Consider the following 24,828-nt stretch of genomic DNA (forward strand, 5'->3'; position numbering starts at 1 on the left):
CATGAATGGTCAATTCAAGTCCATATAAATCATATCTAGACTTTGATTTTAATAATCAGACCTGCCTGATTCACCCACCTTGCTTCTAGTTGTATTGGTGCCCTGAGCCGAGGACTAGACTTGCAATTTATTCAAGGTAAAGAAAAGGCAACAACACATTCCGCAACCATTAGCTGGATCTGTAGATGAACCCTCAAAAGTTCTGTCCTCTCATATCAAAAGAGTGCAAAAAGTAATTTACAAAAAATTTTTTTTGAATTTATTTTCTCCTTTTAAGCTGAAATATGCTGATGTCCGATCCTTTACCCAAGCAACTGTCCGCTGGCACATCAGCTTGCCTCCAGCCGTTATTTGATCCTAATGAACATCATTAACAAGGCTGACCCTGTCACACACAAAAAAAATCAGTATCTGGCCATCAAGTTGATCTTTCTCCCATTAGATCAGTGATGAGGCAAATAAGAGTGCCATTAACAATGATATTAAATAATATATAGAATTAATGATTTTCCTCTATGATTATAATATTTAAAATGCTTACTAGGGTGGCAGATTCTCCTTGGAATAAAGTTCTAAGATTGTCCATATTGTATATTGTCATACAAGTAAAATTGTACCTATTAATAAGTCAATTCAAAGGTGATTCTTCTCCTAACAGGAAAAACATGGGATGAACTTCCTACTTCACAAACAGCTCCATACAACCAGATTTTTGCCACAGAAAGGTATTCCTGAAGCAGCTCTTTCCCAAGCTCTTTCTTTGAATATTGGTGGGGGTATATACAGTATGTTGGACTTAAAGGGGGGGGAAAAAAACCTAAATTTTAAGATCTGCATCAAGGTGAAGCATAGCAGACACAGGATCAAATGTTTGGAAGGCCAACCGTGAAATGATGCTAGTGCCAGAATTCAGAGGCAAAAAGCAGTAATCCAGAGCATCAGCAACATGGTAAACCAACTCCCACTATTAACCCCATTGACCTGACACGCTTCCAGGTAGCTTCCAATCGAAAAGTGTGACCTACACTACAGCCATAACAGAGTTCTGCAGAGATCGGAGGAAATTCAATACTACATCACTGATAGATTCGACAAGGTGATCACTTGCTTTATCAAAGCATCTATAAAATAAAAACTTTAAAGGAAAGAAATTGAATAGCGTTGAGACAATTATATGAGACAGCGTCCATTATTAAGGACCGCCAGCACTTTTCCCACTGTTACCATCAGGTAGGAGATACCTGAAGGCACACACACAGCGATTCAAGAACAGCTTCTTCCCCTCTGCCATCCAATTCCTAAATGGACATTGAAGCTTTGAACACTACCTCACTTTTTAAAATATACATTAATTCTGGTTTTGCACATTTTTAAAAAATCTATTCAATACACATAATTGATTTACTTATTTATTATTATGTTTTATTTTATTTATTATTATTTTTCCTCTCTCTGCTGGATTATGTATTGCATTGAACTGCTGCTGCTAAGTTAACAAATTTCACGTCACATGCCGGTGATAATAAAACCAATTCTGGTTCTGAGAATTACAACACACAGAACCCCAAAACAGAAACCATAGCCCTGGTGAAGGAGGAGATGCACAAAACCAGACCTCAAGGGAGACTGGAGACTGGGGTGGGGGGGGGGGGGGGCAATAATGATTGAAAGGGAATTGCAAAGATAAGACCAGGCAAAATCCACAGACAGATGCAACGTTTTGAGAGCACGACGCAGATCAATATAGGATGGACGACAGAAAAGCAGGATTTGGGATGGGTGTATTGATCATCTTTTTTAAAAGAACCTTTAAACAAAATGTTTACTGTATATTCAAAAGCATTTTCACGGCAAACATAGCATAATTCAAGAAATGTTGGAATACCAACCAAGTATTTGAATTAAACAAGAAAAGTGTCATGATTACATACTGACAAAGCATACTGTATCTGATGGGCTTAACTCCCGATCAAATGTGATTATTTTTCATGTTTGTAGTGAAAAACCAAGTAATTATTGCAAAAATATAAACTATAAAGAGACTGAAGGGTTCTTCATGTAACCATGCTCTCGATCATAGCTATATTCCAGTTACTTGTTCTATAACACAAATAGTCCAGTTATCAATGACCCTAATGCACATGGAAAAGCTGTCTCCAGTCAATAACCCCCCACATTCACCCCCACCCCTTCTTACCACCCCACACCCTCCCCAAGCAAGGCACGGTGAGATCAAAAACCTCAAGCATCAAGGGAATAGATGCAAATGACATACCTCACCATCCCAAAGGCACTGTCTGATGGAACAGTGGTACTTTGCCTTCCTTTCATCACACAGTCATTATATTCCACTAAACTTAATAAAATACATTTATTCATCAGCAAATTTGTGGATGGTTACAGCTGAAGCTAATAACTGAAATTAAAAGGTATAGCCAATTTCAACACAAGTTTAGCATCAAACACTGTTCCTTAAATGTTTTATCTTTATAGAATATTGAATTTATTCTTAAGTTTTACATAATTGTCAAATTTACATAAGTCTTTATAATGGAAAGCTGGTGGGTAAGTCATTAAATTTAAATGACACAATTAAATTTTCAAGGCATCAGAAAGCCAGGAGGTCAGTACCCTTCTTGGTAATAATATTTCAAACATATTGCCTTTCAGTAATATTAATAAGATTTAATAAACTTTCCAGAAACGTTTACACATTTGATACCAAAAGGAGTACATTTAGAAACAGTACACTTTTTGAGTGTAAAGCAAATCAAAAAACAAGCAATCATGTTTATCAAAGATCTGTAACTTTAAGTTCCTGTTCGCATCTTAAGGCACCGAGTGCAAAAGGCTGAGGCTCCGGATTTGGTCCTGATCAAACTACTGATTGTGCAGTGGAGAAACTTTAATAACTTTTGATTTGTATACCAAGCATGTAAGGAAAGCGGTGTTTTATATAAATAAGTCCCTCCTTACTTATATTTCTTTATCCTCCTCTCCTTTCAATGATCTTGCCTCCAAGCCCCTCTCCACCCCATTTCGACAGCAACCCAGAAGCAGGCAAACGACCTGCTCGCCAGTCTTTGTTGCTGTGGCATTCAAGCCGCCTAGTAGTCATAGCAAGCTCGACATGCATTCAGGCGAAAGCACCTAACAGCAGCCTCAAACACACTGGCTAAAATCGCAAACGTGCAAAACCGCTGGGGACTGCTAACATAATTCAGATTTACACCGTACTGTAATCCTTTTATCTATAACGTAATATCAACATAAATTTCATATTAGGAAAAACTCGCACCTAAAGGTCCCTTAAAATAGAAAGCTGTAATCCATGAGATATTTAATTTCTTAGAAATATCCTAATTTCTTCCACACCGGAAGTATTATGGTTAGAAGCAATGTAATCTCTGAGCGTTGAACTGCAAATTTTGAAAGCAATAGTGCAATTATTGCAAAAAATCCAACTCCTCCGTTTTTAACAGATTTCAACAAATAAACGTCGAATCGTGCCACAATACAGCAGTTTGAAAACCATTACAGGCTGCCCATTTTTATCTCACGTGTTCCAGCAACATTGGAGTCACAAAGGTAAATGTTTCACCAATTGTTTACTCAAAAGTGCACTGACCGTGTGATTCAAATTGATCCCATTGCAACTACAAATGTATCGAAGTTTATTCAAAAAGGTTAGAACATCTGCACGCCAACAAACAAGAAGGAGCAACAAAGCGTGTCTCAATAACTTAAAGCTGGGGCTTTAAATTGTAAAGAGGGAAAACCTGAGGGGTGCGAAGTCATTTCGGGTTCAACAAAACTTTAAATAAAACGGGTGGGGGTGGGAGACCGCGAGACGCTTGCACTTGCTTTTCTGGCAACAACTACAAAAGAACTACTCGAAGCGGCCGAGCATGCAATAACTTACCGGAAAAAAACCGAGGAGGAAATGTGAAGCTATTTCAGCAGCTCTCCTGCTGCAACAAGTCCAGGTTCCGCCTCGCACTATGGCCGCCGCGAACCGGGCTGGGTTGGTCTCGGCGCCCAGTGGCGAACCGAGCTGGCGTTGGTCTACAAGGCTGCGACCTCAACGAGAGCTGGATCACTGCCCCACTGCTTTAGTGCATCCTCTACGATCTGCAACAGGTCGATATCTTTTTTTTTATTCGTAGTGGTTTTTTTATCCCCCCACGACTGAAAGACTAGACAGAGTCCGGCAGTGAAGCAGAGATAAAGTTTCGGCTATTTGAGACCAGTCGCAGCTGCGGCCACCACGATCAGTTCATCTTCCACCCCCACCCAACGTACGCCCCCTTTTGCTTTCAAGTTTCTTGCCATCCAAAGCCAATTGTAGCATGTGCAGTGTTTTCCTGTGCAACATTGATTTTAAAAGCGCTTTTTAAAAATTGAAACGACCAGTGCTCAATATTACTTAAACGGCAATGGCCTTCGGAATTATATTGGTTATATCTTTAAGTAAGAATATGTAGTTATTTCTTTACTTATCTAGTTAATTTTAAACACTAGATTCCTGGACTGGCACAAGGAGAGGACCGTAAACTTGGACATCTATCGAAACTTCATATCATTCCTATTGTGTGATACAACCAGGAGTGGGGTTAGGTTGGTTCACCGAGGTTGTCATTGCCAGCTCAGTGTCAGATTGCATCCATTTGCTAGCAGAAGCAATTTCTAGTTAACTAGTAAAACTATCGTAATTACATATTGCCCAAAATCTGAAATGCAAAGTTAACTCAGGATGGGAAATGTTATAAATTCCTTCACCACAGATACAGACAGCTCTCCTTCCAGCCAGTGCCTGGTCAGTGCACTCCAGCCCTGTGAAGACTTAGCTGTCCAGATGTGTGTAGATGGGTTGGGTGTACATTCTGTGTCAAACATTTGGGTTTGGATTGGGCTAGGTCAGGATGTCAATGGTTACGGAAGGGAGGTTTGGGGGGTGGGGGAAGACCCCTATTGTGGTCTTGGTTCCAGTTCAGGTCAGGTTGTTCTACCAATGGGTAAGATGTAACTCCCAGTTCTTTAAATGGGAACTATCACAAATACACAGGGAGCAGTCCAAATGTAAAACCAGTCCTATTCACTGAATGAAAAGATATAATGCGTCCCTCAGCAGTTCAGGCCACTGCTGTGGAGAGAGAAAACTGGACTCAAGAAACATAATTTAACTTCTCATGTATCAGAACTGTAATGAAAGTTTAAAACATGTCCATATTTTCATACGATATAGGACATCATTAAGGCTATGCTGGCTCATCAGTCCTATTCCTCCACCTTTTTCTCTATTACCTGTTCTCACCCGCCCCCTAATCCTATCAGCCACCTTCACTAAGGGTAAGTTACAGTAGTCAATTCGTGTAACAAGTAGCTCATCCTTGTATGTAGAGGAGAGCCGTCCTGGGAGAACATGCAAACTCAGCGGAGTCTGCATTGAACCCGGGGTCAGTTGAGCTGTCGGCGAGCTACACTACCTGCAGCCCCAGTGTAACTGGAGCAAAACAAAACTGTCAAAGCTGGAAAGCTGAAAACAAAATGCTGCAGGTGCTGAGTCAGGTAGAGGAGTGAGCACAAAAACGGAAATAGTCGATGCTTCAGCTCTAGGAACACCAGGTGGCTTCTGTGAGGGGAAATGAACGGTGGGCATTTTGGCTCGGACCCTTCGTTAAAAATGGAGTGCAACTTTTGAAGAAGTTTGCAATGCTTTCCCACTTCCCAAAACATCATGGTTTTTCTTTGAGCCAGACTTCTAGATATGCTAAAATTATCATGTTTAAAGTGTCCAGCTCTAAAGCTGTTGCGCATATAACTAAAAGCAGGAAAATGTCTGGATAGTTTGTAAAGACTAAAGTAGTTTGCAAAGGTAGTAAGGTACCATAGACCTGACCATGAATTGAAAGATCACAGACAGTGAAACTCAGATCATCTGCAATCCAGTTATTCAGAAATCCCAGCAGATGATTCCTCTGATGTGGCTAAACTCACTGACTCCCCGACCCTTGCATTCTCTTTAAACTCACCGGGTGTGAATTTAAAGTCTGGAGTAGCATCCAATTGTCCAGAAAATCTACAGGCCACATTAATGCGCATTGGATTAACAGAGTTTTACAGTGTGTTACCCTAGAGGCCACGTGCTTAAGTTGAGAACAGGAAATGTGTTGCTGCCAGATCTGATTGATTGACTGAGGAGTTGAACAGTTATGTCAGCAGAGGGGACTTATTGTTTTCCTTTTCATGGATGATGATAAATGTGGAAACCTCTAAGTCTGCAATGCCACTAAAATTTGAATGTGGATTATAAGACATAGGAGAAGAAGTAAGTCATAGCCCATTGAATCTCTTCATAAATATTACAGCTTCTATGCAAGTCTCAGCTTGCTGTAAGTGGGGTGTGCTTTTGATTTAATGCAACTTTACATGGAGGAATCAGACCAGATTTGGACTTTTCTCACCATCCACCTTAGCTGGTGTCTTAAGGCAACCTTTGAAGCAGTTAGCAGCAGAATAGTCAGTACAATTACCCACATTTTGATCCTTGCTCAGGTTGCAAACTCCATCCATGTTCCCGAGGCATGGTGTTCCCGATTCTAGTTTCAGCCACACACCTGGCTCACACTCTGGACCCTGTCTCTTACAACCTACAGTATTCCTGATCTCAATCCTGGACCCCTGTTCTAGCCCCCAACTTGCCCGTGTTTCTTACTCCTGGTGTCTCCCGTGTAGCCTTTAACTCCATGGTGGCTTCTGTCTCCTGCATCATCTACAGTTATTGCTTTATTTAAATAAGCCAGTTTTTTTTCTTTGGATCTTCCACTTTGCAATCAAGTTCAATGCTGATCAAATTAACACACTCAGATTTAAATCACTTGCAAGAGTTGCAAATGAAATAAATTACAATCTTAGAAAAAACTGTTTCATAGCGTTCTGCATGTTGAACAATGACTTTCAAACTTCTGAACACCACCTGGCTCAATTTAAACATCTAACAAGAATGGTCATGTGGTCAGAGCTGCTATCCAGACGCAGAGTCCAGACTTCAAGCACTGCCACACTGCCCCCATCCCACTTCTCAATGGCACTCTAGTCTTTGAGCAAAGTATGTTGCTCAAGATTTCCAGCATCTGCAGACTCACTTGTGCCTTGGTAAGGTTCCATGTGGCAGGCCGTTCTGGAAGATTAGTTCACATGAAATCAGGGAGAACTAGCTAATTGGACACACAATTAACTTGATGGTAGAAAGCAGATGGTGATGGTGGAAGGTTGTTTCTCGGACTGAAGGCCTTAACAAGGGTGTGCCTCTGTGGTCAGTGCTCTACCTTAGAGACTGTTATGTGTGAAAATCCCGGGATATCAGCAGTTCCCGAGATACTCAAACCACCCTGTCTGGCACTAATTATCATTCCACAGTCAAAGTCACTTAGATCACATTTCTTCTCCATTTTGATGTTTGATCTGAACAACAACTGAACCTCTTGACCATGTCTTCATGCATTGAGTTGCTGCCACATATTTGGCTGATAAATGTTTGCATTAACAAGCAGGTGTGCTTAATAAAGTGGCCAATCAGCATACATTCTTTTCCAAATTGTTTGTGTGGATGGCCTTGTTTGCCATCCAAATCAATAACATGGATAAGAATGTGCAATGATTGGCAACTCCTGGCATAAAAGCCTTGGCGTATTGTCTCTAGTTTTGATCGCCCTGCTATAGGAAAGATGTTGCCAGGACGTGAAGAACTGAGTTATAAAGTAAACTGGAAAGGCTAGGACTTTATCCTTAGAGCTTAGGAAACTGAGAGATAATCTTATAGAGGTGTATAAAATCATGAAGACCAAAGATAGGGTGAATGCACTAAAGTTTTTCCACAGAATTGGAGAATCAGGAACTGGTGGACATACATGTAAGGTGAGAGTAGAAATACTTCATAGAAACATCAGAGGCAACATTTTACACAAAGTGAGGTATGCATGTGGAATGTACTGCCTGAGGAAGTGGTTGAGTCAGGCACAATAACAACATTTAAAAGACAATTGGACAGGTACTAGATTTGAAAGGTTTAGAATATTATGAGCCAAACATTGGAAAATTGGACTAGCTCGAATGGGACATCTTGGTTGTTGAGCCAAAGGGCCTGTGTCCATATTGTATAACTGCGTGAACTTCATAGACGACTGGCCTGATCTCTGAACTCCTTCACTTCATAAGGCTCTGATTTACAGTCAAGCTGCGCCCTCCCACAACTTGCAAAATGATAGGACTCCATCCCCCTGCCAGGTTCTCTATATCCTTACTACATTCCCCAAGGTTTCCAATCTGTTTTACAGTCAAAATGATTGCAGTAAAAATGCAGGTGCTGGAAGTAAGAAAATAAAAACAGAAATTGCTGGGAATACTCATCATGTTGTGCAGCATTCTTGGGGAGAAGAACAAAGTCAACTAGTCAGATCAATGACCCCTTGTCAGAATTTGAAAAGTGAGAAAATGAACTTGTTACAGTTATAGAGTAAAGTACAACAGGAAATAGGCCACTCAGCCCATCTAGTCCATGCTGAAAGTACAGCAGGAAATAGGCCATTCAGCCCATCTAGTCCATGCATTTAAGGTACCTACTCCCATTGACCTGCACCTCAACCTTAGCCCTCAATACCCTTACCATCCATGTACCTATCAATTACCATGTACCATGTTATTAATTGTTGAGAGGAGTGAGGTAGAGAGAAGAAAGCAAATGTCTGTGATAGGGTGCAGACTAAAATTTAAGTTAATAAAAAGTTTAAAAGCTGCCAGTTAGAGATAGAAGAGAGAAAAAAAGAAGCAAGTTTGGAATATTGCATTCAGTCTTAATCACCCTACTATAGGAATGATGCTATTAAGATGGAAAAAGTGCAGAGATTTTCAAGATGTTGCCAGGACTTGAGGGAGTGAGTTATAGAGAGAGGATGAGCAGGCTGGGACTTCATTCACTGGAGCATAGAAGAATGAGGTGCACAAAATTGTGAGTGGTATAGATAGAGAGAATACACAAGAGTTTCTGCAGATACTGGGAATCCAGAGTAACACATATAAATTGCTGGAGGAACTCAGAAGGTCAGGCAGCATCTATGGAGACGAATATCCAGCCAATGTTTTGGGCCAAGACAATGCTTTTTCCAAGAACTGTGGAATAAGAAACTTGAGGGCACAAATTTGGAGTGAGAAGCAAGAGATTTAAGAGGAACTTGATTTAATAGGAACTTTTTCATCTAGAGGTGGTCCATATATGGAATGAACTACCAGAGGAAGTGGCTGAGCGGGTATCTTAAGAATACTTAGAAGAAACACAGATAGGTACATGGATAGGAAAGGTTCCGAGGAATACGTGCTGAACCTGGGCAAATAGGACTAGCTTTGGATGAGTGTCTTGGTCAGTGTTGGCTATTTAGACTAGAGTCTGTTTCCATGTTGTATGACTCCATGACTAAATTTAAACCGGAAGATGCATCCATACTTGTTGAGAGAGAAAGAAAATACAAGAAACTGTTAAATTCAGTGCCGAGTCCAGCACATTGCTGCACACCAGTTTGAATTATGTGAGAATAAAAGGCTTCAAGGGTATATGGGCGAGCTGAGAACAGGTCAGATTACACGTAAGGTGGAAAAATATCCAGATATCCATTTCTGGGCATGTAGCAGGAAAGCAGTCTATTTTTTATATGCTGAGAGATTGGGTAATGTTGACGTTCAAATGAATCTAGTTGTATTTTTTCACAAGCTGTTGAAAGCCAAACTGCAGGTGCAGCAAGCAAGAAGGACAGGTAGAATTCTAGCCTTCATTACGAGAGGATTTAAACACAGGAGTAAGGAAATCTTCTTATATTTGTATAGGGCCTGCTGAGACCGCACCTGGACTACTGAGAGCAGTTTTAATCACATCTGAAAAAGGATGTATGTACTTATTTTGGAGATAGTACAGTGAAGATTAATTGGAGCTGTTCCAGGGATGGACTTGCAACATGAGACGAAGTTGAATGGACTAGGACTATAACAGAATCATTGTCATAGAAAAGTACAGACAGAAACCAGAACTTTGGCCCATGTAGTCTATGCTGAACCACTTAAACTGCCTGCTCACATTGACCTGCACCGGGGCCATTGCCCTCCATACCCCTACCATCCATGTATCTATCCAAACATTGAAATTGAGCTTGCATGAACCACTTAATGCTGGCAGCTCGTTCCACGCTCTCACCTAATCGCTGGAGTTTAGGGGAATGAAGTGAGAACTCATTGAAACATAAAAATTTCCAAGGGCTTGACATGTTAGATACAGAGAGGTTGTTTTCCTTGGCCAAGGAGACTAGGAATTGTTGTCAGAATTTGAGAATGAAGGGTAGGCCATTTAGGACTGGGATATGAGTCATTCTGGTAACTCAAGAGTGCTCAGTACTGGATGAAAACAGTGAACAATATTGGGAGCATTATTTTAGCCATTCACCTTACCATAGACATTCCCCTTATTGTCCCCAAAATCCCTCATCATGCAGCAGTGCTCAGGAGAAAGAGTTACAAACAGCCACAGTCTGTACACAAATTCTCTGCAACGATTTCGTTTTCACCTTTATCAAATTGTAACAACCTTAGAGCCTGATGTTATATAGATATTCTTTTTTAATTGATTTTTAATGCATTTCTACAAACCAACCACAAAGAAAAAAACCAACAGCAAAATGAGAATTAATACAGTGCAAAATAAACGTATCAAAAGTATAATTCATAACAATAAAGAAACAGCACCCAGAATAAAATCATATAAAGTTAGTATCCTCCCCTCCCATCCACTGGAAACCTCCAGGCCAACCACTACATTATGTAAAAAAAAATAAAGAGAGCATTCAACTCCCCAAAAATGTAAATATAGTTAAAAAATAATAATGCCTACTACAAAAACTATAATGTAATTTCCATCAAAAAGAAACCATAAAACTTACAGAGGGGAAAAAAAGCTGAAAGTAAGGGATTAAGAAGAATAAACTTAATCTAAAGAGGAGTTATGAAAATAATCAAGAAAAGGTCCCCACACCTTTTGAAATTTTATGTCTGAGTTGAGAAGTGAGTAATGAATTTTTTCAAGATCTAAACAGGACATAATATCATTAAGCCATTGAGCATGAGAGGGTGGGGCAACATCTCTCCATTTCAGGAGAACTAAGCATCTAGCCAAAAGAGAGGCCAAAGATAATGTCCGGCGTTTAGTCAGACTCAAATGCATGTCTGCCTCACCCAAGGTACCAAAAAGGGCAATCAGAGGATTAGGTTCTAAGTGGCAATTAAGAATATGGGATAAAGATGAAAAAACCTCTCCAAAATTTCTCTGGACTAGGACAAGCCCAGTACATATGGATAAGAGAGGCCTCGCCACCTTTACACTTGTCACAAACAGGACTAATATCAGGATAAAACCGCGCCAATTTAGTTTTAGACATGAACCCTATATACAACCTTAAACTGTAAAAGACAGTGGGTAGCATATAAAGAGGTTGAATTAACTGACTTAAGAATTGAATTTGCAAAACGCATCAAATAAAGAAATATTTAGATCATGCTCCCAAGCAGTTCTAATTTTATCAAAGGGGGCTCGCCTCAAGGTCTCTAATTTATCATGAATAAAAGGTATTAAGCCTTTGCCCAATAGATTATACAAAGAAACAGGTCCACAACATTTTTCTCAGGCATCGCAGGAAAATTAGACAATAAAGGGTTAATGAAATGTCTAATTTGAAGGTATCTAAAGAAATGGGTAGTAGGTCGATTAAACTTTACAGAGTTGTTGAAAAGCTGCAAAACAATTGTCTACGGAAAAACCTTGAAAGCGCCTAATGCCCATTCTATACCAATCATGAAATGTTAAGTCTTGCATAGAAGGTAGAAAAAGATGATTGTGTAAGATAGGACTGGAGAGAGAGAGACCATGAAGGCCATTAAATTTTCTAAACTGAGCCCGTTAATCTCAGAGTGTGTCTGATAAGAGGATTAACAATTAATTTAGGCAAGCGACAAGGAAGTGCAGATCCAAGAAGTGTGGAAATAGAGATATTCTTGGTAGAGTTCAACTCCATTGCCACCCATTTTGGACAATCAGACTGATTATGAAAAAATGACCAAAAAGTAAGACAGCAAATATTAGCTGCCCAATAATATAAATGGAAGTTAGGTAAAGCCATACCATCTTTTTTAGATTTTTGGAGGTAAGTTTTATTGAGTCTAGACGAAAAAGCTTTAGAAATAAAAATTGGTGTAGACTGAAATAAATATAAAAATTTAGGAAGGATATACATTTTAATAACATTAATATGACCTACCAGAGACATAGATAAGGGTGACCATTGTGTCAAACTCTGTTTTGTAGAATTTTAAAGATTAGCAAAATTTTCTCAAAAAGGATTCTTGAAAGAGCTTGTAACTGTAATACCAAGGTAAGTAAATTAATTGTCAACTACTTTGAAAGGGAGGTCATAAAATACTAAAGCTTGTGCTTCTCTATTAATTGGGAAAAGTTCACTCTTGTGTAAATTAAGTTTATAGCTGGAAAGCTGGCTGAATTGGTTGAGAAGTAAAAACAATGGGGGTAAGGAGGTGGACGGATTTGATACAAAAAGTAAAAGGTCGTCGGCATAAAGAGAAACTTTAAGCTCATTTCCTATAGATAGCTCAACTCCTATAATATAGATACTCTTACTGTTATGCATTACAGCTGCAAGAAAAGGGGGAGGGCTAGATACCCTTTATGTCAACACTTTGAGAGTATAACATGGTTTCAGCTGCCATACTGCAGTTACTGTCCATTGGCCCTCCTCAGTTCCGGCAGCAACTGGGATACAAATTCATTTATCTCTATGTAATTGTGAACCAACACCATTGGCAGAACTGCCAAAAAATGGGTAAAAGACAGAACTCTATCACTATCTGCACTCTGGCAAAGAACGGCCTTATGTGTGGTCCCAGAAGATTACTTTGGCTTATAACGTATTACCTAAAATGAATTGATGCCACTTACAAATTTATCATTGAAGTATGTATATGTCACCATTTTACTACCACGAGATTCATTTTCTTGTGGGCATTCACAGTAGACCAAGGAATCAATGAGTCAATGAAAACCTACACGCAAAGACTGACAAGCAACCAATGTGCCAAAGGAGACAATCCGTGCAAATACAAAATAATAATAATAATAAATTAATACTATTGAGAACACGAGTTGTAGAATACTTGAAAGTGAGTCTGTAGGTTGTGGAATCGGTTCAGATTTGAAGTGAGTGAATTTATCCAAGTTGGTTGAGGGGTAATATCTGTTCCTGAACTTGGTGGTGTCGGACCTGAGATTTCCGAAGTGAGAAGAGAGCATGGATGGATGGTGGGGGTCCTTGATGATGGATGCTGCTTTCTTGTGGCAGAATTCCATCCGAATGTGCTCAATGCTGGAGAGGGTTTTGCCTGTGATAACTGGACTTTATCCTCCAGTTTTTGTAGGCTTTTCCATTCTTATGCTTTGGTGTTTCCATATCAGACCATGGTCCAACCAGTCAGGATACCCTCCACTGTGCATCTGTGGAACTTAGTCAAAGTTTTAGCTGAGAGGCCGAATCTGTACAAACTTGTAAGAAAATAGAGCTGCTGCCGTGACTTTGTCTTGTTGGCATTTACATGTTGTTCCAAGACAGACGCTAATGAGGACTGGCTCATGGACCTCTGGTTTGTCCTCCTGTAGGCAATAATCAGCTCTTTGGTTTTGCTGACATTGAATAAGAGGTTGTTGTTCATTTAAGGAGGGGAGAAAACTGAAAGACGATTTTCATAAAAGAGAACATAGTTTGTGAGTGCCACCTAAAATTCACCAAAATTACCGTTGTTGTTGACTAAATCTTGTGTGGTGATGAGTCCACGTACAGGACTGAGATAGAACATCTGGTTGAGTGGTGACACAATAGCCTTATGCTTAAGACAAGCAAAACCAAGAGTTAATCTTCAACTTCATGGGGAGAAGTTGGGAGATCATTTACCAAGTCTCATCAGTGGGACAGAGGTGAAAAGGGTAGGCACCTTCAAATGCTTGGGCATTAATAACTTCGATGACCTGTCTTGGGACCAGCACATGAAGAAGGCATACCAGCTCCTCTACTTTCTCAGTAGCATAAGAAAATTTGGCATGTCATCAAATACTCTAACTTCTACAGATGTACTGTTAAAAGTATCTTGACTAATTTCATTAGGGCAGCTCTGATGCTCCGAAACACAAGAGGCTACAGAGAGTAGTGGCCACAACCCAGTCTATCAAGCACAGACCTCCCCACCATTGGCAGTATCTACAGGTGGCACTGTCTGAAGAAGGTATCAAACTATCTTCTGTCATTAAGAATCCCAACTATCTGAGTCATGCTGCTGCCATTGTGCAGGCAGTACAAAAGCACAAAGTCCCACAGCACCAGGTTGAGGAACAACCGTTGGGTTGTGAAGCCTACATCCACAACCCTAACCCTATGATAGCAATGGAACACTACGAGCCACCTCTTGCACTACCATGTCTTTGCTTTTTTTTTACACAAAGATCTTGCTTTTCTTCACTCTATAGCAAGGATTCCCAACCTGGGGTCCATGGACCACTCAGTTAGTGGTAGGGGTCCATGGCATAAAAAAGGGAACCCTTGCTCTATGGTACAGTTTTATGTGCAATTTATTTCATGTGCACTGTCTGATCTTATGTGCCTGTGATGGGACTGAAACAACTTTTTCATTGTAGTGTACTTCACTGCATATGACAATGAACTTGACTTGTAAAAAATATTTACCTGTAACATTGACATTGCAACTCAATGCTAGTTCAACCATTTCAAGCTCAGCTATAACATGAAATAAAAGCAGAGACTACTCAATACTCAACAGTATGCATGGTGCAAGAAAGTGAAATTAAGTCGGTGACCTGACCTATTAGTTTCTCTCTTGACAGATGCTTCCTCTCCTGATGAATATTTCCTGCATTTTCTGTTCTAATTTCCGATTTCCAGTATTTGAAGTTTTTTTTTGACATGGAAGAAAGCTTGGAAAAGCAGGCCATCCCTCTACTGTACCCTATCAATGCATGGATGCAAATTTTCAATGTCTTCATAACTGTTACAATTGTGAATGAAATGACCTACACAATGCAAGGGAAATTGGGTGTCATTGTCCATGTGGGGTTCAAGTAAAACATTATACACAGGGGAAATACACCATTCAGTCATCAGAACCAAACTTGCAGCTATGTGTAAACTAATACTAAATGATGAACATTATGCTGATCATTATGTTTATCTCTAAGGCAACTCTGCTGCTGCAAAGAAGTCATTCTTACCCTCGGCCATTAGACTCCACAATGAGTCAACCAACAGCCAGGGAAGTGATGACCCCTCCCCCCACTTAGTCTGTTTGAGGTACTCATTTTTTAATTCTTTCTTACTTCACTTCTAATACTTGTACGCCCGTGCACTTGTAATGCTACTGTGACACTGCAATTTACTTTGGAATCAATAAAGTATCTATCCGTCTATATTGACAGAGAAAATATTTATGCATTAGATTTTACAATAAGTATATTTTGGTAGCATTCCCATTTGAAAGTAAACATGTGTACAGCAAAATACAGTATATTTTTGACTCTTTAACTCCTTAATTAACTTTCAAATTACAAGTCCGAAAATTCAGTTAATTTCAAGGAAGTTGCTATCTTTGTTGCAGCAGAGATGTTTATCTGTATGTAAAAAATAGCTACATCAACCTGAAGCGTGTTCTTGGGTATTCTGTTGCGCAGACATATCACTAGTTTTCCATCAGACTTAAGTCTGAGTAATTATATTTAAACTTAGAGATGTAGATATGAAGAAACCACTTTACATGTAGCCTGTTGCTTCATTTTGGAGAAGATGTGGTAAATGTCACCTTAAACAGTATTTTTAGCCCTACACAATGAGCACATTCTTAGCTTTAATTTGTTCCAATGACAGCAGAAGTGACCTTTTTACCAGGCATCAAAATATTAATGCATTTTTGGACATTGCATTGGATTTTAGAATTGAATATCTTTTTGCATCGACAAATTAAGTTTTAAGACTTAATTGATGAAGAATTAAAAATAAAACTCCAAGCAACAATCAATTATTTACACATTCTGATGCTTTGGGTCCAGCAAGTGTCCTTGGCTGAGACATTTACATTATATGCATAACTCTGAAGGAGTGCTGTGTAGTTAAACCGGAGTCAAACAATTTTACACTCAATTCTGGCTGTCTAAGCATCCGCTGGGAAAATTGGCTCCTCATGTCTTTGTTTGTTTTAGCATCTTTTTTTGCTGGTGCAAGTCTACTAAAGACTTTAACAGCAGTACAACAGGCAAAAATGCTCTCCAGTGTGCTTTTGAATTTCACTGCTCTGAAAATCAACATTTGTATTTACTCAAAACACAAACAAGTTTTACCAGCATTTGCTCTACCAGCAAGTGTGGCATTTAAAACACTAACACTCAACTGCATTCTCTATCCTTTGTGAGATCTGTGACATCATATAAGGGTTTATATAGGAGTTCTAACAACTTTCACCAAGGTCACCTTCAGCTTCCAAGCCTCAGGCTGATTCTTCATTGCAGCTGCTGATCTCAGCCACATCCTACAGTCTGCGCCTCACAGCTACATTTGGGAGATCCACACTGGGGGGGGTGGGAAGGGGAAGACTTCTGTCTAGTTATCCATCAGCCCACTGGGGAGGCTGAAAAGTGGGCACAGGGATCGGCCTTCCCCAGAGTGCAGGCATCTATTGATTGCACCAATATACACACAGTGGCCACTTTATTAGGTATCTGCTTCTCATTAGATGTTTCTTCTTTTTGTTTCTCACACCATTTGCTGTAAACTCTAGAGGCTGTTATGTGTTAAAATCTCAGGAGATCCGCAGTTTCTGAGATAACAAACCACCACATCTTGCACCAACAGTCATTCTGTGATCAAAGTCACGTAGTTCACATTGCTTTTCCCCACTCTGATATTTTGTCTGAACAACAATTGAGCCTCTTGGCCATGTTTGCACGTGTTTATGCAGAGTTTCTGCAACATGATTGGCTTGAATTTGCATGTACAAGCAGGTGTACAGGCTACCAGGTGCTACCAGGTGCTACCAGGTGTACGTACAATTCCCAGGAGTTATACCGGTTATATTTCTTGAACAAAGGAATAACATTTGCCACACTCGTTTGGTAAATATCAACTGTATGCTTCTGTGGGAGTAGAGAATACCTTTATGCAGACCTCTACTGTTCCCCACTCAACAAGAGGCTGAGAAATACCACTGACATTTCATTCATTTGAGCTAAAGGAAGAACTGAAAAGCCTTTTGACAATACGGTACCTATAAAAAGTATTCACCCCGCCCCCCAGAAGTTTTCATGTTTTATTGTTTTACAACATTGAATCACACTGGATTTAATTTGGCTTTTTTTGAGACCAATCTACAGAAAAGACTCTTTCGTGTCAAAAATGAAAACACATTTCTACAAATTGGTCTAAATTGATTACAATTATTAAACACAAAATAATTGATTGCATAATTACTCACCCCTTCAAGTCAGTATTCAGAAGCTGCACCTTTGGCAGCAATTACAGCCTTGAGTTTATGTGGATAGGTCTCTATCAGCTTTGCACATCTGGACACTGCAATTTCCCCCCCATTCGTCTTTACAAAACTGCTCAAGCTCTGACAGATTGCATGGGGATTGTGAGTGAACAGCCCTTTTCAAGTCCAGCAACAAATTCTCAATCGAATTGAGATCTGGACTCTGACTTGGCCATTCCAGGACATTAATGTTGTTGTTTTTAAGCTGTTCCTGTGTAGCTTTGGTTTTATGCTTGGAGTCATTGTCTTGCTGGAAAACAAACCTTCTCCCAAGTTGCATTCTCTTGCAGACTGCATCAGGTTTTCCTCCAGGACTGCCCTGTATTTTGCTCTCTACCTTCACAAGCCTTCCAGGGCCTGCTGCAGTGAAGCATCCCCACACCATGATAAAGCCACCTCCATGCTTCATGGTAGGGATGGTGTGTTTTTGATGCTTGTGCCAAACATAACATTTAGTTTGATAGCCAAAAAGCTCAATTTTGGTTTCTTCAGACCATAGAACCTTCTTCCAGCTAACTTCAGAGTCTCCCACACGCCTTCCGGCAAACTCTTTGACCTGAAACATTAATACATGGGAAAATGAGGGGGCGACCTTATAGAAATATTTTAAATAATGTGAAGCGTAGATAAGGCGGATGGTAACAGTCTTTTCTCCGGGGAAGCCCAAAACTAGGGGCCATAGGTTAAGGGTGCGAGGAGAAGGATTTAAAAGAGATCTGAGGGGGAACTTTTTCACAGAGAAAGTGGAAAGTATATGAGATCTCTTAATATGTAGTGTCATTTAATATGCAATGCTATCATTTAAGAAGCACTTGTATAGCTATGTGAAGGGGGATAAGGGCCAAATGCAGGAAATTGGCACTAGCTGGGTGGGCACTTTGGTCAGCATGGACTTGTGAGCTGAAGGGCCTTGTTCTACGACTCTATGATTCCTAATGCTGACTGTCATGCTGAGTCTTTCCAGAATTTGTTGTTTTTATGAATGTTGTGTTTATTCTGGAGGATGCTGACAGTGAGTCTGATTTGAACAATGTTAACACACTGAATGCACACAATGGCATTTTAGCTGATTACCCCTCACAATGGAGACAGGAACATAATCCATGAATTTATAACCTTGGATAACAATCCACGATCCTTCAGGGACATTCCATTGCTCCACCATCTTGTCTACATCTGAATATTTCATACTGCACCGATTCTTGTCCATTCTGGAGGAGCAGGTTATCCACAAGCAGGCCAGTTTCCACCTGGAACGTTATGCACCGGCCGAGTTCAGAATCGCGCCTAGTAGAAGTTAAAGATTCAGGGAAGGCAACTACATGTGACTGTTGTTCACTTCTCAGATATACAAGAGTCTGTTGGTCATCAAATGCTGCTTTGTACAACATGGGATGCAATGATCGAAAGTTTCTTTGTGTAACTTAGAAAGAAGGACAACCTTTCTTGTTTAAAATCAACTAAATTTCCATAAGGAAATACACTCAGTGGCCACTTTATTAGGTACACTTGCTCGTTAATGCAAATATCTAATCAGCCAATCACATGGCAGCAACTCAATGCATAAGACTATGCAGACATGGTCAAGAGATTCAGCAGTATCTCAGACCAAACATCAGAATGGGGAAGCAAATGTGATATACATGATTTTGATCGTGGAATGATTGTTGGTGCCAAACTGTGTGGTTTGAGTATCTGAGGAACTGCTGACATCCTCTGGTTTTCACACACAACAGTCTCTAGAGGTTAAAGAGAATGGCGTGAAAAAGAAGAAAAAATAAGTCTAGTGGATGGCACTTCTGTGGATGAAAAAGCTTTGTTAATGAGAGAGGTCGGAGGAAAATGGTGAAACTGGTCGAAGGTGACAGTGACTCAAATAACCGCAGGCCACAACAGTGGTGCGCAGAAGAACACCTCAGGATGCACAACACATTGAACCTTAAAGTGGATGGGCTACAGCATCAGAAGACCATGAACACTCACTCAGTGGCTGTTTTATTAGGTACAGGAGGTGCCCTCCACACTGTTGATCTGTTCTCCAGCGGTTTTTTTTTGCTCGAGGCCTAGGCTTGTTACCCTGACACAGAAATGCTCTAACGTGCCAAGAAAATAACTCCTTAGTTGAGCTATAATAGTTGTGGACTACCTTGGATCAACCACCATTAGCAGCCTATGCACACTCACTGATATACCACCACCAGACAATTAGCGAGTCATTACTAGACAATCAGAAATTAATCAACAGACAAAGCACATCATTTATCCACAGCCCAATCAAACTATGGTCGCTAAACCACAGTAGTTCGGGAATTTCCTTATAACAATCTGTCAGTATCAGACCTGTTACATTCCTGGAGGAGATACAGTACTCAAGATTGGTCAGTAAACTTGTGGCACAAATCAGTACAAAGGGGTATGATTTAGTGGCCATTACAGAAACATGGTTGCAGGGCAGAGATAATTGGGAATTAAATATCCAAGGTTATCAGGTAATATGGAAAGATAGGCAGGAAGGTAAGGTAGCACTCTTAAAGATGAGATCAGGGTGGTAGTGAGAGATGATATAAGATCTAAGGAGCAGAATGTGTCCTGACGAAGGGTCTCGGTCCGAAACGTCGACAGTGCTTCTCCTTATAGATGCTGCCTGGCCTGCTGTGTTCCACCAGCATTTTGTGTGTGTTGTTTGAATTTCCAGCATCTGCAGATTTCCTCGTGTGAGCAGAATGTTGAACCCATCTGGGTAGAGATTAGGAATAGTAAAGGGAAAAATCACTAGTGGGAGTTGTCTATCGGCCACCAAATAATAACATTACAGAGGCACAGGCAACAAACAGAGAAATATCTGAGGCATGTAAGAATGGAAGAGCAGTTATCATGGATTGGGTGAAACAAGTTGGTCGAGGCAATCTTGAGGAGGACTTCATAGCATATGCATCCGTGATGCCTTCCTTGATGTTACTGAACCTCCAATGTGTTATCTTGGATCTGGTCCTGTGCAACAAGACAGGTAAAATTAGTAATCTTGTAGCTAGGAATCCTCTTGGAAAGAGTGATCACAGTATGAGTTTCTGATACAAATGGAGGGTGCAATAGTTTGATTGAAAACCAATGTTTTATGCCTAAACAATGGAGACTAAAATAGGATGAGGTAGGATTTGGCTAGTGTAGACTGGGAACACAGGCTATGTGGTGACACGGTTGAGGAACATTGGAAGACTTTCAAAGAGATTTTTCATGGTGTTTAACAAAAGTACATTCCAGTTAAAAGCAAGGACAGTAAGGGTGAGGAGAGCCAGCCTTGGGTAACTAAGGAAATAAAAGCAGGCATCAAACTAAAAGCTCGTGCATACAAAGTTGCCAAGAGTAGTGGGAAACTGGAAAATTGGGAAAACTTTAAAAAGCAGCAAAGTACCACTAAGCAAGCAATAAAGAAAGGGAAGCTAGATTATGAAAATAAACTAGCACAAAATATAAAAACAGATTGTAAAGGTTTTTATAATTACACAAAGTGGAAAATTGAATGTAGGTCCCTTGGAGGACAAGAAGGGGAATTGATATTGGGTAATGAGGAAATGGCTGAGGTTTTGAATGACTATTTTGTGTCAGTCTTGATGGTTGAGGACGCTTCTAACATGCCAAAGAGAGATGTTATGAATGTGATGGGAGGTGAGGACCTGATACAATAGCTATCACTAAAGAGGTAGTGCAGAGCAAACTTGTGGGCCTGAAGATAGACAAGTCCCCTGGTCCTGATGGAATGTATCCCAGGGTACTGAAACAAATGGCAGAAGTTTTAGTGGAGGCTTTGGTAATGATTTACCAAAATTCCCTGGAGTGTGGGCACATCCTGGTGGATTGGAAGACGGTGAATATCACACCACTGTTCAGAAAAGGATGTAGGCAAGAAGCAGGTAATTATAGGCCAGTTAGTTTAACATCTGTAGTTGGGAAAATGCTTGAAGCTATCATTAAAGAAGAAATAGTGAGGCATCTAGAAAGAAATGAATCTTTCTTTCAGTATGGATTCAGCACAGGTAGGACCTGTTTGACAAACTTACTGGAGTTCTTTGAGGATATAATCAGTGCAGTGGATAGAGGGGAACTGAAAGATGTTATTTACTTGGATTTCCAGAAGGCGTTCAATAAGGTGCCACATAGAGGATTTATCCATTAAATAAGGATGCATAGAGTTGGGATGATGTATTAGCATGGATAGAGGATTCATTAACTCATAGAAAGCAGAGAGTTGGGATACATGGGTGGTGAACGATGTGCCACAGGGGTCGGTGCTGGACCTGCAACTGTTCATGATATACATTAACAATCTGGAAGGAGGACCGAGTGTAGTGTATCTAACTTTGCTGATGATACTAAATTGAATGGAAAAGCAAATTGTGCAGAAGATGCAGAGTCTGTAGAGAGATATAGATAGGTTAAGTGAGTGGGCAAGGGTCTGGCAGATGGAGTACAATGTTGGTAAATGTGAGGACATCCACTTTGGAAAGAAAATTGAAAGAGCAAATTATTATTTAAATGGTAAAAAATTGCGGCATGCTGCTGTGCAGAGGGACTTGGGAGTGTTTGTGCATGAATCACAAAAGGCTAGTTTTCAGGAGCAGCAGGCTATCAAGAAGGCAAATGGGATGTTGGCCTTCATTGCTAGAGGGATTGAATTTAAGAGCAGGGAGATCATGCTGCAACTATACAGGGTACTGGTGAGGCCGCACTTGGAGTACTGTGTGCAGTTCTGGTCTCCATTCTTGAGGAAGCATATACTGGCTTTGGAGGCAGTGCAGAGGTGGTTCACCAGGTTGATTCAAGAGATGAGGGGTTTAGACTATGAGGAGAGATTGAGTTGCCTGGGACTGTACTTGCTGGAATTCAGAAGAATGAGAGGAGGTCTTACAGAAACATATAAAATTATGAAAGAGATAGATAAGATAGAAGTAGGAAAGTTGTTTCCACGGTAGATGAGACTAGAACTAGGGGACATCGCCTCAAGATTCAGGGGAGTAGACTTAGGACGGAGATGAGGAGGAACTGCTTTTCCCAGGGAGTGGTGAATCTATGGAATTCTCTACCCAATGAAGCAGTAGAGGCGACCTCAGTGAATATCTTTAAGACAAGGTTGGATAGATTTTTACATAGTAGGGGAATTAAGGGTTATGGGGAAAAGGCAGGTAGGTGGAGATGAGTCCATGGCCAGATCAGCCATGATCTTATTGTATGGTGGAGCAGGCTCAACGGGCCAGATGGCCGACTCCTGCTCCAATTTCTTATGTTCTTATGAGGTCACAGGGTATTTTGAGGCACATGATAGTATGGGCTGTAGTCAGCATGGTTTCCTCAAGGGAAAGTCTTGCCTGACAAATTTGTTGGAATTTTTTGAAGAAGTAACATGCAGGATAGACAAAGGAGAATCAGTTGATGTTGTGTACTTGGATTTTCAGAAGGCCTTTGTCAAGGTGTCACACAATGAAACTGCGTAACAAGCTATGAGCCCATGGTATTATAGGAAAGATACGAGCATGGATAAAGCGGAGGCTGATTGGCAGCAGGCAAAGTGTGGGAATAAAGGGAGCCTTTTCTGGGTTGGCTGCCAGTGACTAGTGGTGTTCACAGAGATCCGTGTTGGACCAATTCTTTTTACATTATATGTCAATGATTTGGACGATGGAGTTGCTGGCTTTTTTGCAATGTTTGCATACAATATGAGGATAGGTGGAGGGATGGGTAGTTTTGAGGAAGTAGAGAGGCTACAGAAAGACTTTGAGAGATTTGGAGAATGGGCAAAGTGTTAGAAAGTGTATGGTAATGTATTTCGGTAGAAGAAATGAAAGAGTTGACTTCTCTAAATAGAGAGGAAATACAAAAAAGCGGAGGTGTAAAGGGACCTGGGACTCGTTGTGCAGGATTCCATTAAGTTTAGTTGGCAGTCTGTGGTGAGGAAGGCGAATGCAATGTCAGAATTTATTTCAAGAGGACGAGTATATAAAAGCAGGGATGTAATGTTGAGATTTAATAAAGCCCTGGTGAGGCCTCACTTGGAGTATTGTCAGCAGTTTTGGGCCCCTTATCTTCGGAAGGATTTGCTGAAACTGGAGAGGGTTCAAAGGAGGTTCATGAAAGTGATTCCAGAATTGAATGGCTTGTCATATGAAGAGCATTTGATGGCTCTGGGCCTGTTGACTTCAGGAGGGTACAGAGCGACCACTCCTCGTTGGACATTGATGGCTCCTAGGTAGAGATCGTAAAGAGCACCAAATTTCTTGGTGTTCACCTGGCAGAGAATCTCACCTGGTCCCTCAACACCAGCTCCATAGCAAAGAAAGCCCAGCAGCGTCTCTACTTTCTGCAAAGGCTGAGGAAAGTCCATCTCCCAACCCCCATCCTAATCACATTCTAAGGGGTTGTATTGAGAGCATCCTGACCAGCTGCATCACTGTCTGGATCGGAAATTGTACCATCTTGGATCGCAATATCCTGCAGCGGATAGTGAGGTCAGCTGAGAAGATCATCGAGGTCTCTCTTCACACCATTACAGACATTTACACTACATGCTGCATCCGCAAAGCAAACAGCATTATGAAGGACCCCACGCACCCCTCATACAAACTCTTCTCTTTCCTGCCATCTGGGAAAAGGCACTGAAGCATTCGGGCTCTCATGACCAGACTATGGAACAGTTTCTTCCCCCAAGCTATCAGACTCCTCAATACCCAGAGCCTGGACTGACACCAACTTACTGCCCTCCACTGTGCCTATTGTCTTGTTTATTATTTATTGTAATGCCTGCACTGTTTTGTGCACTTTATGCAGCCATGGGTAGGTCTGTAGACTAGTTTTTTTTTGTGTTGTTCTTACGTAGTTCAGTGTAGTTTTTGTACTGTTTCATGTAGCACCATGGTCCTGAAAAACATTGTCTTGTTTTTACTGTGTACTATACCAGCAGTTATGGTCGAAATGACAATAAAAAGTGACTTGACTTGACTAATCAAGAACCTATTAATCTCAGCCTTAAGTCTACCCAATGACCTGGCCTCCACAGCTGCCTGTGATAATAAATTCCACAAATTCACCACCGCCTGACTGGAATAATTTCTCCACATCTCTGTATTAAATGGATGTTCCTCTATTCTGAGA

General features: G+C 40.6%; 1 protein-coding gene across 4 annotated transcripts in view; it reads right to left on the minus strand.

The window, feature by feature from the left end:
* Positions 1-4,154, minus strand: part of sema4d (sema domain, immunoglobulin domain (Ig), transmembrane domain (TM) and short cytoplasmic domain, (semaphorin) 4D) — a 192,114-nt gene extending 187,960 nt beyond the window's left edge. For all 4 annotated transcript variants that reach the window (XM_073071834.1, XM_073071826.1, XM_073071802.1 and 1 more), the window contains exon 1: positions 3,923-4,154. The gene's annotated coding sequence lies outside the window, so the exon portion shown is untranslated. The remainder of the gene's footprint in view (positions 1-3,922) is intronic.
* Between the last annotated feature and the right edge of the window lie 20,674 nt (positions 4,155-24,828).

This window comes from Hemitrygon akajei, chromosome 2, assembly GCF_048418815.1.
Source record: "Hemitrygon akajei chromosome 2, sHemAka1.3, whole genome shotgun sequence".
Taxonomy (NCBI): Eukaryota; Metazoa; Chordata; class Chondrichthyes; order Myliobatiformes; family Dasyatidae; genus Hemitrygon; species Hemitrygon akajei.